This window comes from Rhinopithecus roxellana, chromosome 2 (genome assembly GCF_007565055.1).
Source record: "Rhinopithecus roxellana isolate Shanxi Qingling chromosome 2, ASM756505v1, whole genome shotgun sequence".
In the NCBI taxonomy this organism is placed as follows: domain Eukaryota; kingdom Metazoa; phylum Chordata; class Mammalia; order Primates; family Cercopithecidae; genus Rhinopithecus; species Rhinopithecus roxellana.
Window position 1 is genome coordinate 100892574 of NC_044550.1, and position 19088 is coordinate 100911661.

Consider the following 19088-nt stretch of genomic DNA (forward strand, 5'->3'; position numbering starts at 1 on the left):
CGTAACACATTCCGTATACTCTGGGGAATACAGATTATCTTGGAGAGTGTGTAGTGTAGATGTGCAGTTCATGAAAACTGGGAATAATTCAAGGACACAAACATTAACTCTATTACACTGTAGAGGACAAGCAGCCCTACTGTGGCATCTCCTTAATTGCAAAACATGGAGACCGAATTTTATCCTTCTGACTTGGCTGAATTGTCTCATCACTCTGCATTTTGCAAACCTCCGTGGTTGGGCAATTATCAGAATTGAGTCTTAAGATGATCAGTGGCTTGGGTGAATACTGGAACAAAGAAACCAGGGACTTGGTGAGGACAGGTCCAGTACTATGTAAAATCACCAGGAATATTTAGAGATGAGGAAAACTTTGTAGCCGGCTTGAACAAATGGGAAGCATAATGCTAATAATTCAGGTATTTGGTTTGTTGCAATCTTATTTTAATATCTAAATACTGAGAAACTGGTGAGGTTTTGTTTGCTGGTAAACTCAAGACTGCAAAAATCTATGGTTAGTCTTAGCCGCGAATTCTTATTCTTCTGCAAACATTCTGTTGTTCTTGTTCACAAAGATGAATATCCTTTCAAACTGATCCATCTATGAAATTGCTTAATCTTTGAAATTTAGTAGGAAAACTTAAAACAGTTGGAATATTAGAAAACTTCTTTTTTATTGGTAACTAAGTTCAAAAGGCAACTTCCTAGTGGAAATATGCAGGGACTTGAAAGATTATTCTTACTAGTTAATTTCAAATATTCTGTAAGATTCTTTTATAATGTCTCAGTTTTAAAAAGCTGAAACACATGTCAGATGAACTATTACATATTTTAAAATGCAAATGAAAGATGGGAAAGGATTATGGCAAAGTATTTAAATAGTTTAAAACAAATCTACAGTGCTTAACAATATGCAAGCCAGAATCTTAAGATAAGTTTATCTTTGAAAGTTACTTGTTGACTTGCTTACATTCAACAATTTTCTACTCTTAATTATAAATACCATACATTTTTTCTAAACTTCCTGAGTTATTTCACACTTCTTCATTAATTGATGTCAAATTCCGCTTTAACAAGAACAGAGATAGTTAGACGTGTATTTTTTTTTACTTAAAAATGGTAGATTATGATTATAAAGTCCATTTTCTGACAGCTGCTTTTTATTAAAAAATTTATTAAATGATTAAAATATATTACATCATTTTATATAACAAACTTTAATCATATAATCACTTTTAATCTCTGTGTGCGTGTGTGTAATTTAAGACTATATATATGATATATATAACTGAATATATGTATATGTAACACATATAGTCAAAATATACACACATATACATATATATGCATATATACATACATGTGCATGTATATATGTATTTATATTTATATTTATACATTATATATTTATATATGTGTGCATAATTATATTTATATATACTATATATAACTGTATATATAGCTATATATACACACATGTATGTGTGTAATTTTTTGGTGGGAATAAATTATTTTTCTTCGTGAAATTTGTTGGAAAGTGTCTAGCTGATAAGAAACCTTAAAGCTAAAAAAGATTGCATGCAAAAATAACACAAAAGAACAACTTTAGAAAACATGATTGCTTTTTCTATAGGGATCTGATAATATGATGTTAATATATACGCTGAACGATATCTCAAACATGATTCAACAAATGTGTATACAATTTTAAGAATGATGTAAAAGCAAGAAAAACATTTTAAAAACCTAACTTTAGATAAACACAATGGAAAATATACTTACTTTAAATATGAATAAATCAAAGAGAAAGCAAAGCAACAAAGTTCCCTCCTCATTAGACAAGAAAGGAAAATCAGATAGTTTGTAATATACCAGATTCATTAAACCAAATTCTACCTATAAAGCACATACTAGCAATGAGAGGCATTAGAGACATTTAAGTAATTAAAGAACAAGTGCGAAAATATTTAACTGGACAAACTAGGTGAAAATCTGAGAGTTTTGATGGAATTTCATCGTTATCTTTCTGCCTGAAAGAACGAGTTTTGAGAGAAAACTTAGTATCAGGGCTGCAATTCAGTTAGTGATGCTCCACTGGTTTACCCAGATGTCAATTTTTCCCAGTCAAGTAAGATGAGTTTCAGTATCAACTTCAAATTTGTTCTATGGTAGATATGTTTAGAAAATTGGAAACACTCCTGACTTAGCAAGCTCAATGAGCTTTTAACATCAAAATAATGAAATCTGATAACTCGAATTGACCAACCTTTCTATCATTTGCATTTTCCTTTGAGTTTACACTTGTTTTAATTATTCTGTGTTTCACTTCTTAGGCAAAAACATTTGATAGTTCTAGTAAATTGTCTTCTTGTAATAAGTGTCATTGTCAAATCCAAATAAATTATTGTGGCTTACTCTACTAAAGAGATGGCTTTCCCAACCCCTAGATAATGTTGCAAACAATAACAATAAGAGATCCAACACTTACTGAACACTTAAGATGTGTCTGGTATACCTGATAGGAATCTGGCGATGACTACTGTATTTAATCCTCAGGAAGCCTAAGAACAGAAGAATTATGGAATTTGCTGAAAGTGATGTGGCTAGCAAGGTATAGAGCCAGGTTTTGCACCAAAGAGATGTGACTGCAAAGTTTATGCTCTTAATCCCTCTACAGCCTGGTTTCTCACATCTGTGTCCATATTCACACAGTGACTTGCAGACACACAAAACAGATGTTTATTTTATGTATCTGAGTATGTCATGTTTCATTTATTAAATTACGTCAGAAAAACAAAAATATCCCGTCACAGAGGAAGGACATAGTCTGCACACAGCCTACAGTATTCTCATAATAAACATATGCTTTCTATTTCTGACGTTTCTTTCAGTCTTCTTCTTCTTTGAGTCGGCTGTAGAGAAGGGACTGTGTCTAACGTGGACTGTTTTCCCCCAGCCTGGAGTTCAGTTTCGTGATTACCTTGCAGCTCAATAAAACTGTCTTGCTGATGCCTCAGTGGGCCCTAAATCTTTTGAGAGGCTGTCCTGCCTGTGTAGTTCCAGGGGCCCAACGCAGTAAATACAAACTCCAGACACCACTGCTTTCTATGTGTCCCGGGTCTCAAAGACATTTTCAGTAATCCTGGCTTGCCCTTTATTTCCCAGTGTGTTTCTTATCTCTCAGCAGTGGGCCACTTGTTCTGTTTCTTCTTTATGGCTCTTATATTCACTGTCAGATCCGATGTTAGATAGCAAGCCACTGGTCCTTGGTACTGATACCAGCAATTCCTTAGGTAATTACACAACAAGTGAGAAAATCTTTAAGTGGACAAACTAGGTAAAAACGTGAGATGTCTGATGGGACTTCATCACTAACTTCTATTCTTGAATAGTGAGTCATGGAGGAACGCCTAGTATCAGGGCTGCAAATCATTTAATAAAGATCCATTAATTAGTACTTGCCCTCGAAGCTATGTTTGTTTCTATCTATTTGTCAAAAGGTTCTTTCTTATTTGGAGCCCACCATTTTTACCTTCGCCTCCCTTGGACATATCCCAGGCTGCTTGAGAGTTTCAGTGCTACCATTTGCCAGTAGCTGCTCTTGGGTTTTTGTTATTTCATAGTCTGGAGGCTCTTTTTATTTTACGCTTCTTTATGATGTCATCTCTGGATACACATCCTCTCTCAGGCTGCTGCCTCTCAGATTCATTTGCATGCCATCCACTTCTAAGGTGTATCTTTTCAAGTCTCCTTGCTCTCGTGTGTCCTTTGTGTTTTGTTCTTTCTTGACTTCTTTCTCTGCCACACCTTCACTCTGTATCTATGCATAAGACTAATATATATAGACTTTGGGAAATAAAAATAAGAATGGGTGATTCAAATTTCTTTTTCTAAATAAAAAAAAATATAACAAAGACATTTCTAAACCTAAGTTTCAAGAAGTCAGCAAATAGAAATAGTCATTTGAACAAAGTATAAAAAACTCTAGAAATTCTCAAGCTTCCGTAACTTCTGAAAAAAAAAAATACGGTTTCACATTCTGTTTTTGATTTCTAGTAAGAAAATGAATTAACATTTCTATAGTCAACTTTCAAAATTTCTCTGTGATCCAACGTAGTCTACACTATATTTATAAGAATCTTTAATAACTCAGGATAAATTACATGACTTTAAAAGTGTCCAAAATGATTGCTGTCTGGGTCACTATGAAAGAATGTTTTGGAGAGGCTGGAAGGTAAACCATAGGGTGTGAAATTTAGGGAAGAAAAGAACAAGGTGGTAAAATGTAGTCACTCTACTTTAACGTTTTCGAATAAAGGGTAGTTTCAGGAAGATTAAAATTATGTCCACAGGCCTCGTGTGGATAGCAACATAGAGCAAATACAAAGAAACAAAGATTTCTGTACTTCAAGTCATCTGCATTCTGCCATGAAATAGACACAATTTATGGGAAGTTGTACGTAGCCACTGTGGCCGAATACTAGGCCATAGTTATGGTCATTCTGTAGTGCTCCTTCATGGAATATGAACTTGAAAAATATTAATAGATTCTAGATTCTCTGGATATTCTAGGCACTGCAGTGGCTGCTAGACAGCCGAGTGTAATCATTGCAAGCACAGTCTTTGAAATAAAAATAACAAGCTTCAAGTCCTCCATCGTGTATTTAAGCTCTGTGATGTTGAACAATTTACTTCACCTCTCTGAGCCTTATCTAGTGAAGGAAAAAAAAGTGTCAGTCTCTTCTCTGACCATGTTCTTCACTGTTACTCTCACTGAAACCTGACTTCCTCCTGAGCCCCCTGCAGCTCTCCCAAGCAAAGGCTATTTCTAGAGCAAAACACATACACCCCAGCACCTTCAGGTGGACAGGTGTCTTCCACGATCCTCACTCCCACTTTGAGAACATTTCTCCCATGTTTCTCCCTAAAGCCCTTCAGGTTTGAATTTCAGGACAAAGAATTAGAGCAGCCTTGCTTATTGCAGTCCTCCAGATTACCTTCCTTCATTCCTTAAAGGAGTCACTCCAGGTTCATAGTCTTTTTCTCCCGCATCAATAAGATTTTGTGATTTCGATAACCACACTGATGATCCTTCCTATGCCCCGCTTTTGTGTCCTAAAAAATAATGTTTGCTATCTGGTCTCATCAACTCATTTCTGTAGTCAGACCCTAGTCTGCACTGCCGAGCACAGTAGCCAATAATCACATGTGACTATTACAATGTTTAAAAATTAGGAATTCAGTCTCTCAGTTGCACTAGCTGCATTTCAAGTGCTCAGTAGGTGCAGATGGCTAGTGACTACCATATTTGACAGCTCAGAACAATTCCATCATCACAGAAAGTTCTACCAGACAATGCTGCCTCCTAGACCCCTATATTATCTGCACCTGAACACCCTCCATAAGGTCAGTTTTATACCTCCCACTTTCCGATCTTTACTTTCTATCTTTCCAGCTCACTGCCTGTAGTTGCCCGACTCAAAGAATCAGTGATCCACCTTGGATATATGGTTCATCGAGCTTAGCATTTTTTCATACTTCTAATCTTCCTCATGCTTTTCCTAGCCTCTTTAATCAGCTTGAGTCAGATCGCATAATCTCTACCTTGTCTCCTCCCTCACTTCTGTATATTTTCCTGGCTAAAATGCAGTCTTGGTTAGGTCAAACTACCTGCCAGTTGTATATACCACAGAAGATATAAGGGACTGGAGAAAATTCCATAAACTTGAGCGGCCCAATTCTGTATACAATACGTCTAATTTTAAGATAACTAAAAATGTTTCTGAGATTGAATAATTTCTATCAATTGGTCTAATTCAGTTATACTTTCTTCTACATTATCCAAACTGTGAAGCTAATTCAGTGAAATTTCACTATAATATTGTACTTTTCTGTTCTCAAATTTCTATTCAGTTTCTATTTGTCTGTGGAGTTTCTTCATTTGTTCATTCATTGTCTCTACAATTACCCTTAGGTCCTTGCTCTTTCAAAGTCCTTGTCTGCTAATTTCAACATCTGAGTCATTGCATAGTCTGTTTCTATTTATACCTTTTTTCTCTGAGTATGGATTGGTTGTTCTTGCTTTTTTACATACCAACTAGGTGTAACTCAATGCTAGATATTGTGAATATATATTGTAGGTAATCTAGACTATCTCTTCTTCATTTATGGGGTGTTGATTTTGTTCTGGACAACAGCTAAGTTACTGGCAGCCCTTTTTGATCCTGACAGACATGGTTTTGTCTCTGCTGGTTTCTCTCTCTCTAATTCCATTCTACCTTCTCAGTTCAGGAGACCGCCATGTTGTGTTCAAGCTCCAACTCCAAAAAACAAAACCAGGTCAATGTAGGGCTCGCCTCATGTGTTTCCCTTCTCTTAAAGGTCATGTCACTTGATAGCTCTGTGGCTAGTACATTTTTCATGGATGAAAGTAGAAGTTTGTCCTACCTTCCTTTCCTTTTCAAACTTTTATTTGCAAATGACACATATCTAGAAATAAACATAACACATAATGTACAATTTATTATTTAATATAAAAGAAACCAACAACAAAGCTTCTGTGTGACTCAATAATTAGAACATTTTCATCATTGCAGAAATGTGTCCCTAACCCTGTGTATCCATTCACAGTCACAACCCATTCCTCTTCCCTAAATGTAATCACGATTCTGATGATATGGTAATCACTTCTTTTATTCTCTTTGTACTTTTACTGTTGCAGTAGACATAGCTATGGACAATGTGTTAGCAATGTATAATTCCATTTATGTAATGTCTGAAGCATATAATTCCATTTATGTAACATTACATAAATGCAATGTCTACTGCATTACATAAATGGAATCATACTTTGGGTAAATGTGCTTTTGTGACTGACTTCCTTTCCTTAACATTATGTTTAATGAACTTTATCCATGTTACTGGGTGTAGCTATAATTTATTCATGTTTATCAACCCTCTCTTTACCTCACTGCAATGAGTCTTATTTAATGTTATTTCACCTAAACTGTACTAGTAAGAGTTACCTTTGACCTTCATCAAGGTTGACTCATTTCTCTTCTCAATTTAAAGCACTAGACTCTAAAATTCCTCCCTGCTGTTCCTTCTCTGACCTCCAACTTATTCAGCCAACTCACAGACAGGTCCACAGGCAGCCTATCCACAGCAACTAAGAAAAGAAGCATGCAGATCACTGTTATGTGGGAACCACATAATAAACATATATGTGCATGCGGTGCATGTGCATATATAAAATTGGTATATATTTATCATCTATCTATCTATCTATCTATCTATCTATCTATCTATCTATCTATCTCTAATTTAGCTATTCTGGGATATGCAGGAGTCTTCCATTTAATCATTTAATCGCCATGTCAAAAATTTTAAATAATTTCATTTAATAAAATAAAATTTTAAATGGTTGTTGTCTTTAAACTTAATTCTAGGGGGAAAAAAAGATGTACATGGAGTCTGGTTCTCTTTTAAAAAGTTGATCTGAAAGACATTCTTTGGTCATGAGCTCAGCAAAATTTCAGTTTAGACATAAGAGTATGAAAGATGTCAGGAATGTGGATATTTTTTAACTTATTCACAATTCTGGAACTTCTTATATCTTTCATTGTGGTAGAAAATTTATCATTTGGGAGAGGTATTAAATGAAATAAAATTCTTTCTTTTATTGCAGGGAGAGGTCTTCTTTAATTTCCTCAGATGTTAGTCTATCTCTGAAGTCTTATCTTACATGCTGGAGCATATTTTTTGAACTATCCAAAAAGGTCCTGTTCTTTTTCTCATTTGACTTATTAGCCTGGAAATTGCCACCATTCTAGGATTTGTATGACATTTTTGTATTATAGCTAAACCCAAGAGCCAATTTACTTATTAGTGGCATGTGAGTGAAGAGTGAAGAGACCATAAAGTCAGATAGCTTTACATTAGGCTTGGGATTGGTGCCCAGAATTATAACTTACATGCAAGAACTACATTCAAAGTCTTGCAGCTAGTCTTACCTCTCAAAATTAGGTAAAATCACCACTTTTCCTCAAATTACCTTGATACATTTTCTTTTTTAAAAAGTACATTGAGTGCATTAATTATCCTGATAATTGTTTAATATTCTTCATTTCGTTAGATGGGTTGAGAAGAAACTTTTCCTATTTAAGGCAATTTTGCCACGTGTAATTCATGTACTCCTGAGAGTATGTCAGATGTGAAAAAATAACTAGTCTATGCTGTCTACTCTCACACCACTGATTATGATGACTATGATTTCAAAGGCTCAGGAAGATATTGGTGCCACCTCGCTGCAGTGGATGAAAAGGACCAGAGATAGCTACAGCTGTGTTGCACGAAATGCATTATAAAATCACGTGCTTCCACCCCATAGCAGTATTCAGACCTCTGGAAAATATTATGGTCCAGTTTTATCAGTATATTAGAGTGTGTTTTTCAGTCATTTGGCAGCCAAAAAGCTAGAGATATATGGTATGTTTTCACTGCTTATTTCATATGCTTCTATTTTTATCAGCTCAAATCTGACTTAAAGGAATGATGATCTAGCATCCATCCCACAGAGGTCACGAGAACTATTGATTGATGCAGCCAGTGCATGGGAAGATAAACTCTGAACAACTTGGCATTCCAAGAAACACTTGTGAAGAACAGTTTGTTCCTTGAGAATAAGCTGATGAATAGTCCAAGGACAGAAAAAAATGTTATACAACTACAAAGGGTGATCAAAAGCTGAGTGAGTGTAAGTGGATGGAAACTTTAGAACCCCTCTGGCTTCACAGCTTTCCTTATACCAACGTTGCACAGTAGTGATTCTGTGTGCATGTATGTGTGTGTGCATGTATGTTTTGTGTGTGTGTGTGTGTGTGCCAGCAATTATTATATTTCTGTGGACTAAAAGTCTGTGCTTAGAAACATGGTCCTTATGAATATGAAAAGTGACTGAGTAGATAAAAAGATCAGTTTCATGGCTTCCCCATAGCTCTCTTATGAGTTATTATCTTTTAAGAGTTTTAACAGTGTTGAGGATCATTAAATTTCACAAGCTGAAGGTGAGATTGACAGCTGGTTATCTACCTAATATCTACTCTCCATTTCTTCATTAGTTAAAGAGACTCAATTTTATCTATGGTGGTCATGTTCCCATTTCAATCATTCTTGCAGTTAGGTCTGACCCCATGATTTTCAGTCAATAAGAAGTTTCTTAGTCTATTCAAACTGCTTTAAAAATAGACCATAGACTGGGTGACTTGTAATCAACAGATATTTATTTCTCACAGTTATGCAGGCTGGGAAATCTAAGATCAAGGCATCGGCCTGACCTGGGGTCTTGCAAAGGCTTGCTTCCTAGAAAGATGTCTTTTCACTGTAGCCTCATATGACAAAAGTGGGGAGACATCTTTCTGGGGCCTTTTAAATAAGGGCCTTTTAAATAATCCCATTCATGTGGGTTCTGCCCTCATAACCTAATCACCTCCAAAAGACCCTCCCTCCTAATATTATCACCTTGGGGATTCATATTTTGTCATATGAGTTTTGTGGGGACACATGCTTTCAGACCATAGCAAGGGGTATTCAGATTTAATCAATATCAAGTATTTTATCTGAATTCTAGGTTGGCTCTTGAAAGAGAAATGTATTTAAGAGATATGTCCTTTGTGATTCTCTTCCCTTCCTCTTCTTTATTTCCTGAAGTATGAATATAATATCTAGTGCTCTAGCAGCCATCATGAAAACATTTCCCAGCATAAGAATGGAAGTCATATGCAGAGATAATGGAGGAGAGATGTGGAGGAAGGCTGGGTCCTGGGTGAGTTTGTAATTACCGTGCCTGCTCAGAACTGTCAATCGATCTCTGCACTTTTATTTTTGTGAGTGAGTAAACACAAACCTCTGATATTTTGAGGTTCTCTCTTTTCAATACCTAAATATAATCCCAAATAATGTATTTTGAATAGAAAAATACTTAGTGGTAAATGCAGGGATAAAGTCTGGTCATAAGGAAAGATATGGCATTCATATGACATATCTATGACAAATTTTGCTCTCAGATTAGAAAAGAGTTTATGTGGTCCTAATTTCATGGTTTTCTCAAATGACAGTTTTTAAAATCTTATTGTTATACAGAATTGCCTGATTGGATGGCCACTTTTGCATGAATCTAACTCTGAGTGTGTGTGTTTGTGGCGAGAGGGAGAGAGAGCGAGAGAGCACTATTCTTATTCTTCCATAGATGTGTATGGCAAATTGTCAAGTTACATTTTTTTACAGTATATTTTATTGTGTAATTAAAAACCGGCAATAACTATTCCAAGGTCAATTAAGAAACTACAACTGAATGTGCAGGGTTTAGTTCTTGGCTTTGCTCTTAATTAGGTATGTTCATGAATCACAATGTCCCTACTCACTTGAAATAGATTGAGTCACAAAATAAAATTGAATTTTAGACCTTTCTTTAACCACGAATTATTCATTCTGTGGTTTATTTGGGTTTATGTATGTGCACATAATGAGGTTTGTATTGCTTTCTATAAATGCTCTTGTCACACATGCTGATTCTGACTTTACTATATGTGTGTGTGTGTTTGTGTGTGTGTACATACTCACACTTAACACTTAAGTGTGGATGCTGAAAACACGGCTATATATATATATATATATATATACACATATCCATATGTAGTTGCATATTTCTACCTCTTCAGATTTTTTTGTTATTTCTTATAAACCTCTCACCTTTAACTTAATGGTATTCTGGTTGTCTCTCCAAGCAGATGTTTCCTTTGTAGCATCAGCTCTACTTCATGAAAACAAAAGCAGGATATTTAATTTCCTGCAATGCTTGTTATCACCTCCTCTACTTTTATTGCATAGCACTTATCATGATCTAACATGCTATATGTTTTGTCTGTATTTCTTTAGTATTGTCTAATTCCCCCACTGAATTATAAATCCCTTGGAAGATCAAAATTTTGTCTCTTTTGTCCACTATTGTATTTTAATACTTAGAACAGTATCTGATGTTTTCTAAGCATTAAGAAATATTTGTTGAATGGATAAATGAGTTACAGTCACTGCTAAAAATAGTTACTAATTGAAAAGCTCTTTTAAGGAAACACCATTTGAGTGTTACATTCTATAATGGATCCATTTTTTAATGTCAGCAGTGGCACCAGATAATAACACTCCTTGACTGCAGAATCTTTTGGACATTCTTTACTTTTTTATTTCCCAAATAATTTTGGAAGTGACTATTACGTGTGTGTAAAACTGAAAACTTTCAAATAATCTGAAGAATAATAAAATATAAAGGATGTCTAAAAGAATCTATCATCCGGAAGAGGCCATGTTTTAAAACATTATTATCTTTCACTGCATGAGATACAAGATACCTTGGAGGGAAATGGTTCTAATTTTGCTAGTCAGGAAATGGAGGAGAATGGAGGTTAAGTGGCATGTCCCATATAACTCATTTACTTGCTGCGCTACTGATCACGGCCCAGGTTTTCTTCAGGCACAAAGGTGAAACCCAATATCATATATGGAGCCAGAAGGCAAGATTGAGTTCTCATACTGAAGAATTTTATGACCTTGAAAAAAATTACATAACATTACTTAAGCCTCAACAACAATAATGATACATGTTTTGGGATAGATGTGAATAAAACATAAAAAAATTACCTATGTTTGTTATTTGTGTCCTGTGCTATCTCCATTACACATTTCTGAGTGTAAGTTGCTAAATATTTTCAGAGGTGAAATTAGATGACTTTGTTGTGAGGGAGGAGTCCACAGACATTTGGGCATATTATGAATTACTATCTAAAATAAATAAACCCTTTACAATATTATTTTTATGTTTTAACAATATTATTTTATGTTTTTACAATATTTTATGTTTTATTATCTCAATTTTGGCTAATTTTAAGTAAACAAGGAATTCTATTAATCTTGACTATTAATATTGCATATATTTTTAGAATGACTTAGTATGTAACCATACACTAGTACATAGGCCCTTTTTATTATTTTAAAATAAGAAGGAGCCTGGTGCGGTGGTTCACGTCTGTAATCCCAGCACTATCGGAGGCTGAGGCGGGCGGATCATGAGGTCAGGCGATCAAGACCATCCTGGCTAACACAGTGAAACCCCGTCTCTACTAAAAATGCAAAAAATTAGCCGGGCATGGTGGTGGGTGCCTGTGGCCCCAGCTACTGCAGAGGCTGAGGCAGGAGAATGGTGTGAACCCGGGAGGCGGAGCTTGCAGTGAGTGGAGATCACACCACTGCACTCCAGCCTGGGCGACAGAGCAAGACTCCGTCTCAAAAAAAAAAAAAAAAAAAAACTAAGAAGGTTCTGTTTGGGACATATTTGGGGAGGGCTCTGATAAAAGATACAGGCTATTTTTGTGATGTAATAGTTAATTTATTCTTTCATAGAAATTTAGTTTCTGAGTTCTCACATTTTAAAACAATCCAATAAACATCTTGGGGTTAAGGACTGACTTTATTTCAGTGTACTTTGCCAAAGTCAAAAGCCGTCAACAAATATCTTTCGGTCCTTACTGACAGACACTGTGCTATGTGCTGTGAATCTGGAGATGAGGCAAGAAGCATTTTACCTCACTGAGCTCAGAGCTTATTCAGGTTACTGAATAATTAGGCACCACCTGGTTAGTCTTCTGATATAGCAGTGATGGAGGCACATAGGGAAGCCCCTCACCGAATACCCATGCTCAGGCCAGGCTTTCTGGAGGATACAGTTTTAAACATGGGCAGATGTTCCACCATTGGAGGGGAACGAAGATGCTATTTCAGGCAGTGGCAGCATCGCAAAGTATAGTAGGCAATGTTCAAGCACATAGGAAAAGAGAAGAATTAAAAATTGCTTAGAAGGACTTGAGTACAGGCAATGTGATCAAATGACACAATGACAGCTAGAATGACAGCCAATCCTTGCTTCTTTTTACAAGACTTTTTGCAAAATCTGAAAGTAAAGAATCTTGCAAGAGGCTCAAAAGTAGACATTGTAAGGGTTTATAGAATAACTGTACAATTATGTATTACACATGAATTATTGGTTGATGGTTTGTAGAATAGCATCCTAAAATTTAGAGGGGTAATGAAGCAATTTGCCGTCCTAGCACTCTGCTGGACATGTACTTAGAAAAATCATCTAGATTTGAGGCTGTATTATGATATTTAATTTTTCACACCATATTACTCAATAGAAGATATAAAGTTTGTATATTTCTTTCCTATTCTCAGCTTACTGCTCCTAATACAAATGAATAATCCCTTACTATGTTCAGGTGGCTTTTTGTAAATAATATTAAGCATATTCTGTCAGTTTGGGTAGATATATAATTTTTAAAATCAATTTTATTTATTGATATTGTCTGGTTGTGTCCCTGCCCAAATCTCAACTTGTATTTCCACGTGCTGTGGGAGGGATCCCGTGAGAGGTAACTGAATTATGGGGGCAGGTCTTTCCTGTGCTGTTCTTGTCATAGTGAATAAGTCTCATGAGATCTGATGGTTCTATAAGGGGGAGTTTCCCTGCACAAGCTCTCTCTTTTCCTGCTGCCATCCATGTAAGATGTGAATTGCTCCTCCTTGCCTTCTGCCATGATTGTGAGGCTGCCTCAGCCATGGGGAACTGTAAGCCCATTAAACGTCTTCCTTTTGCAAATTGCCCGGTCTTAGGTATGTCTTTGTCAGCAGCAGGAAAACAGACTAATACATTTATCAAGAGCTCTGAATAAACATTTCCAGATTTCTGTTAATCTGTTAAACAGTGATCAAGCTTAGTCATATTCCCTATAGACAAAATGCTTTTATCTATTCTAATTAACAGTCTGAACCTCTAGAATTCCCTAAATGGAGACCTAGAAAGAAAATGATTCCCTAAGGAATTACCATATGGCAAGGGCCACAAGGGCAACTCTACTTATAATTTTTTCAGCCTTAAGTTCCTCTGCCATTTCTTCCACCATAGTTTGTGTTTTTCTTTCTTTCTGAACATAGAAAATTCTTAAAAAATGTGCAGTCTCTATTCATGACCCCAGTCTTCATGTACAGTGAAAGGCATTCATGACTGACTTTCATGTAACAGCAAAGAACAGAAGGACATTTATTATTAACTTGTCAAAGAACATGGAGTTTTTCTTGTTTCAAGTGCTAATATTTTCTGTTACCAAGGTGTTCATCATTTAGACCTCTCATTCTCAGGTAAAGTTAACTTGTACCTCATGTAGAACATGGATTGTCTGTTAGGGAAAACCTTCATGGATGTACCTCATGAAGAACAAGGATTGTCTGTTAGGGAAAACCTTGCTAATTAAAGTAAATGCAGAGGATTTAAAAATTTTTGTGTATAAGATCATATAGGAAAATGATCTGTGCTTTAAAATTCCTCATAATTCCATGAAAAATTATGATTCTGTTGAACATTTATTTTGATACTATGACCCTGACATGCTATGTATGCTTAGAATTATGTCAATGCCACATCACTTGTTATTCCAAATGATTCTTGAAAATGGATGTGGAATAGCTATAATGACTGTGGTTTGGGTCATTTCCTGGGTATTAATGAAAGAGTAGTGTTAATGGCCCTCAACATTTTCACTTTTTGAGGTTATTTATTCCAGATAAGTGGTCTGTGGTAAAATCATTATTGCTTAATTTGTACTTTTTTTTTTTTTTAGGTTGCTGATGTTTTCAGAATAAAATGGTGTGCTTTGGAGCCACAGGGGCTTTTACTTTTTACTGAGCATGGAAAACGGTAATTTTTAAAGAAATCATGCCCTGCTGGTGTGATTGGAAGAAAGGGTCTATGTAGCATGGGAGATTTGATTTAGTTTTGTTCTGGGACACTCTTGTATACTGTTTCTACAGAAGAAATGGCAGGATTTATTTATTTATTTACTTATTTATTTACTTATTTTTACTTTCGAGATGGAGTCTTGCTCTATCACTCAGGCTAGAGTGCAATGGCCTGATCTTGGCTCACTGCAACCTCCACGTCCCAGGTTCAAGTGATTCTCCTGCCTCAGCCTCCCAAGTAGCTGGGACTACAGGTACATGCCACCACCCCCAGCTAATGTTTGTGTTTTTAGTAGAGATGGGGTTTCACCACATTGGTCAGGCTGGTCTTGAACTCGTGATCTGTCCAACTTGGCCTCCCAAAGTGGTGGGATTACAGGCATGAGCCAGGGTGCCAGGTGGTAGAATTTATTTTATGTTACATACTACAGCCACTTACCTGCCTCGTTCTGCACAGACTTATGTAGGCTACCACATTTAAAAATTTAAGTTGACCAATTGCACTGCGTGTTAGAACTATGCTGTAACTTTTCTATTATTGTGAAAACAAAAATAGTACTCATAAAATTCTCATCATTCAGCTCCTCTTGGAAACACACAAATAACTACCTTGAGTTTGCAACTTAAGTCAGATTATCCTAAGTTTTAAACATTTTCTTTGAAATTTTGTTGCAAAGGTCTTCCAACATTGGGAAATATAAAATAATATATATTTTTGTTTGTAAATCATAATTAACTTACATCCCTTGAATGAAAAACAAATGTAAAGAACACAGCATTTGAAAACTTTACCCAATTACAGCTAAGGAGCTATGTTAGGAAGGTACCTGCCTTTGTATTTGATTATCTTTGCTCCATTCATAAGAATACTAATATTAATGTTATGTTTATCATCATCAGTTACCTATGAGCCACACACTGTGCTAGGCATGTTACATACTGCAATGCTGCAATGTGATTCTGATACTAACCACTCAGAGCTAGTGCAGACTCTGTATAAGCGCACAGTCCCCAATAAGACCGCCCTCGCTTTGGAGGCCCGCCACAAATTTGGGAGTCCGTGGTCCGCCCATACTCTGATCAATTGTCTACAAATTCAGGGGTTCCCACATCTCTCTCAGGTCTGATAATTCACTAGAATGACTCATAGAATTCGGGAAAGTGCTCTACTAACAATTACATTTTTAAAAAATAAAAGCTCAAATCAGGACTAGTCAAATGAAGACACACATAGGGAGGAGTCTGGGAGGGTTTCAAATGTAGAGCTTCTGTACCCTTGCATTGTAGAATTAGGTGCAGCACCCATTGGCATCCTTCTAGCACACTGATCACCAAACAGGAAGCACCACCGACCTCTGGTATCCAGAAATTTTACTGATGTTTCATTATGTAAGCGTGATTGATTGTATCTTTGGTCACAGGCTTCAATTTAATCTTCAGCTTCTCTCATCTTACTGAAGGTGATCAGGGAGATATCACTTAGCTCAAATCCTCAATCCTCTCATTACAAAGTTGGTCGTTCTGGGACTATCAGCTCTCATCCTGAGTCTTCTATTAGCATAGTCATTCATACTTGAGGGTCCCAGCATGAATAACAAAGACACTATTATCACTTGGGAAATTCCAAAGACTTAGTTTAGTGGTCATCTACCAGGAATCAGGGGCAAAGATCAGACAGATTATTTATTATAAAACATATACATGATATATGTTCTTTAATTATAGTGATCTTCAAGGTATGCATTTTAATAAAGGTTTTGTTGGCATAAAATTGAGCCTTAGAAGCACAAGTGCTAGGCATATAAATCACATCACAGGTAGTATTGAAGTCAGGATTCAAACCCACATCTGCTTTGTTTTAGTGTCCATCTATCCAGGACTTCATGTCTATCCTTCTTGGTACCACATTTCACTATCTTAGTTTGGTATTTTTCTACAACCCAGGCTTAAAGAGATGAAACCTCTTGCCTAATACCATCCAGTGAAGAAGTGCTAGTGCTGAAATTTGAACCCACATTCCTCTTAGCACAGTGAGGGTACTCATAGCTGCTCTGTAAGAAAGAAAAAAAGAGCAGATCACAAAAGGTGAAAATCCCATACAGCCCTGGAAGAACTTTTCCAGTAATAAAGGACATTTTGACATTACAGATATCATTCTCATTCTCGCTAATGAGAAATGTCAGCTATACATATTTTCCCATTTCCTGAAAACTGTAGTTAAAAAAATGAAACACTCTAAAAGGCTGTAAAATAATTGTTCTTACAAACTTGTGGATTCCTAGACAAAAACAAAAAGAAAAAAAAAAACACCCAGATTATGTGTCTCTTCATCACAATATTCTTCACATTAACATCTATTCTGATACCAAAAGGTGACAAGGAAGTCCTTATATCAGTCTCATATGCATAGTGTATAGGTATTGTTCTCATTTCAGTGTATTGTTTTAAAGTGGCACTCTTTGCAGCAGCAAATCTATACAGGTCTGCAGCAGCCTCAATCCTTGCCTCCTCAGTAGAAAGAATTTGCATGAGGGACATAAGGCAGAGTTAGAGACCCAGGCAAGTTTTAGAGCAGGAGTGAACATTTCGTAAGAAAGCTTTAAAGCAGGAATGAAAGGAAGTAAATTATACTTGGAAGAGGGTCAAATGGATGACTTGAGAGACTCAAGTGCTTGGTTTCACCTTTGACGTAGGGTTTTGTATTTTGGCAGGCTTCCGGGGTGTTGCGTTCCTTCTCCCCTGATTCTTCCCCACTGACTTTTCTTGGGTTGGGCTCTCCACACTTGCAGCGGCCTGTCAGCACTTGGGAGGGGCCGCATGCACAGTGTGTTTACTGAAGTTGTGCGCATGCTCACTTGAGGCGTTTTTCCCTCATCAGTCGGATGTTTGCAGAGGAAGGTCAAATACTAGTTAAGCTACATCATTTTGCCTTTTAGGGTGTCTGCTTGAACGCACTCACCCAACTCCTGAGATCTTATCAGGAAGCTGCTGTTCACCAGTTTCAGGTGTTTTTATCTCTTGGGACACTGCCTTTCCCTGGCTCCTGCTGTGACCAATTAATATTTTAGAAAGCCAGCTTAACAACTGTTCCGACCACCAGATATTCCTGGTGGTGACCAAGGGCTCTCTCCTGTCCTGCTCATGTCTGACTACCTACCTACTGTACAGATTCTGATCTGTAAACGAAGTTGAGGAATTAATGGCAGAATTAAGGGTGAAATTTAGAAAAGTGTAGGCCAATAAATTATTAAACCTGTTTTTCCAGATATCTTACTGAGATTCACATGTTCATGTATTTCATGTTTGATGTCTTATATTTCTTTCCTATTGCAAAGTCGTTGCAGATTTTCTTTTCTTTCTCCTTCCTTCTTTTTACCTCGTATAAATAACTGCAAAAGGTCCTACTGCTAATGCACAATAGTCAGCTAAATACACACCTGCATACAGAAGAAAAATTTATACAATTGGCACCCACATGATTCAATGCTGTACAAAGGCATATTCAGTGCAACACAGTCCAGCAAACAATAGCAACTAATATTTATTCAAAATGTTATCAACATCTGTGACACATTTTCCAAAGAGTAGGCCATGTGTTCTTAATATATTGAAGTATATTTTAAATCATTTTTTTTTTTTGCCCCAGTCACTATCAATAACCTTCATATGAACGGCAGATACTTCCTCAAACTTCTCTCTGCTTCTTTCTTCTCACTCCAGGAAATCCCAGTCATTCGGCCTTTGTTCTGTAATACCTAACCTTGTTTTTAGACTCTCCCTTAATCACCTAGCCTTGTTTCCACATGAATAGGCTCTCCCTTAGCTGAGAAAGCCAGAAGAACTCCATTTGCCTCCTTCATTTACAAGACTTCAAGGACTCCTTACTCACCACCTTCCTCAAGGAGTTACTTGTGTAAGCTGACTCTCAACATATCAAAGAGTCCAATTAACTGATAAGGTACTGAAGTAAGCAATGTACGAAGTTCCCAGGATTTTGCTCAGAAGGTAACACCATAAAGCCTTGAGTTTGTGTCCGGCAGATCCCGCATACCTACTGTCTTATGGTAGATTTAGAGCTTCTGCACCTGGAACTGTTTGTTTCCCTGTAACCATTTGTCTTTTAGCATGTTTTTACTTCTGTAGCATTGCTGTAACCAAGCTCCTCCTCCCCTTTCTAAACCAAAGTATATAAAGGAAAATGAAGTCCCTTCCTCAGGGCCGAGAGAATTTCGAGCGTTAGCTGTCTC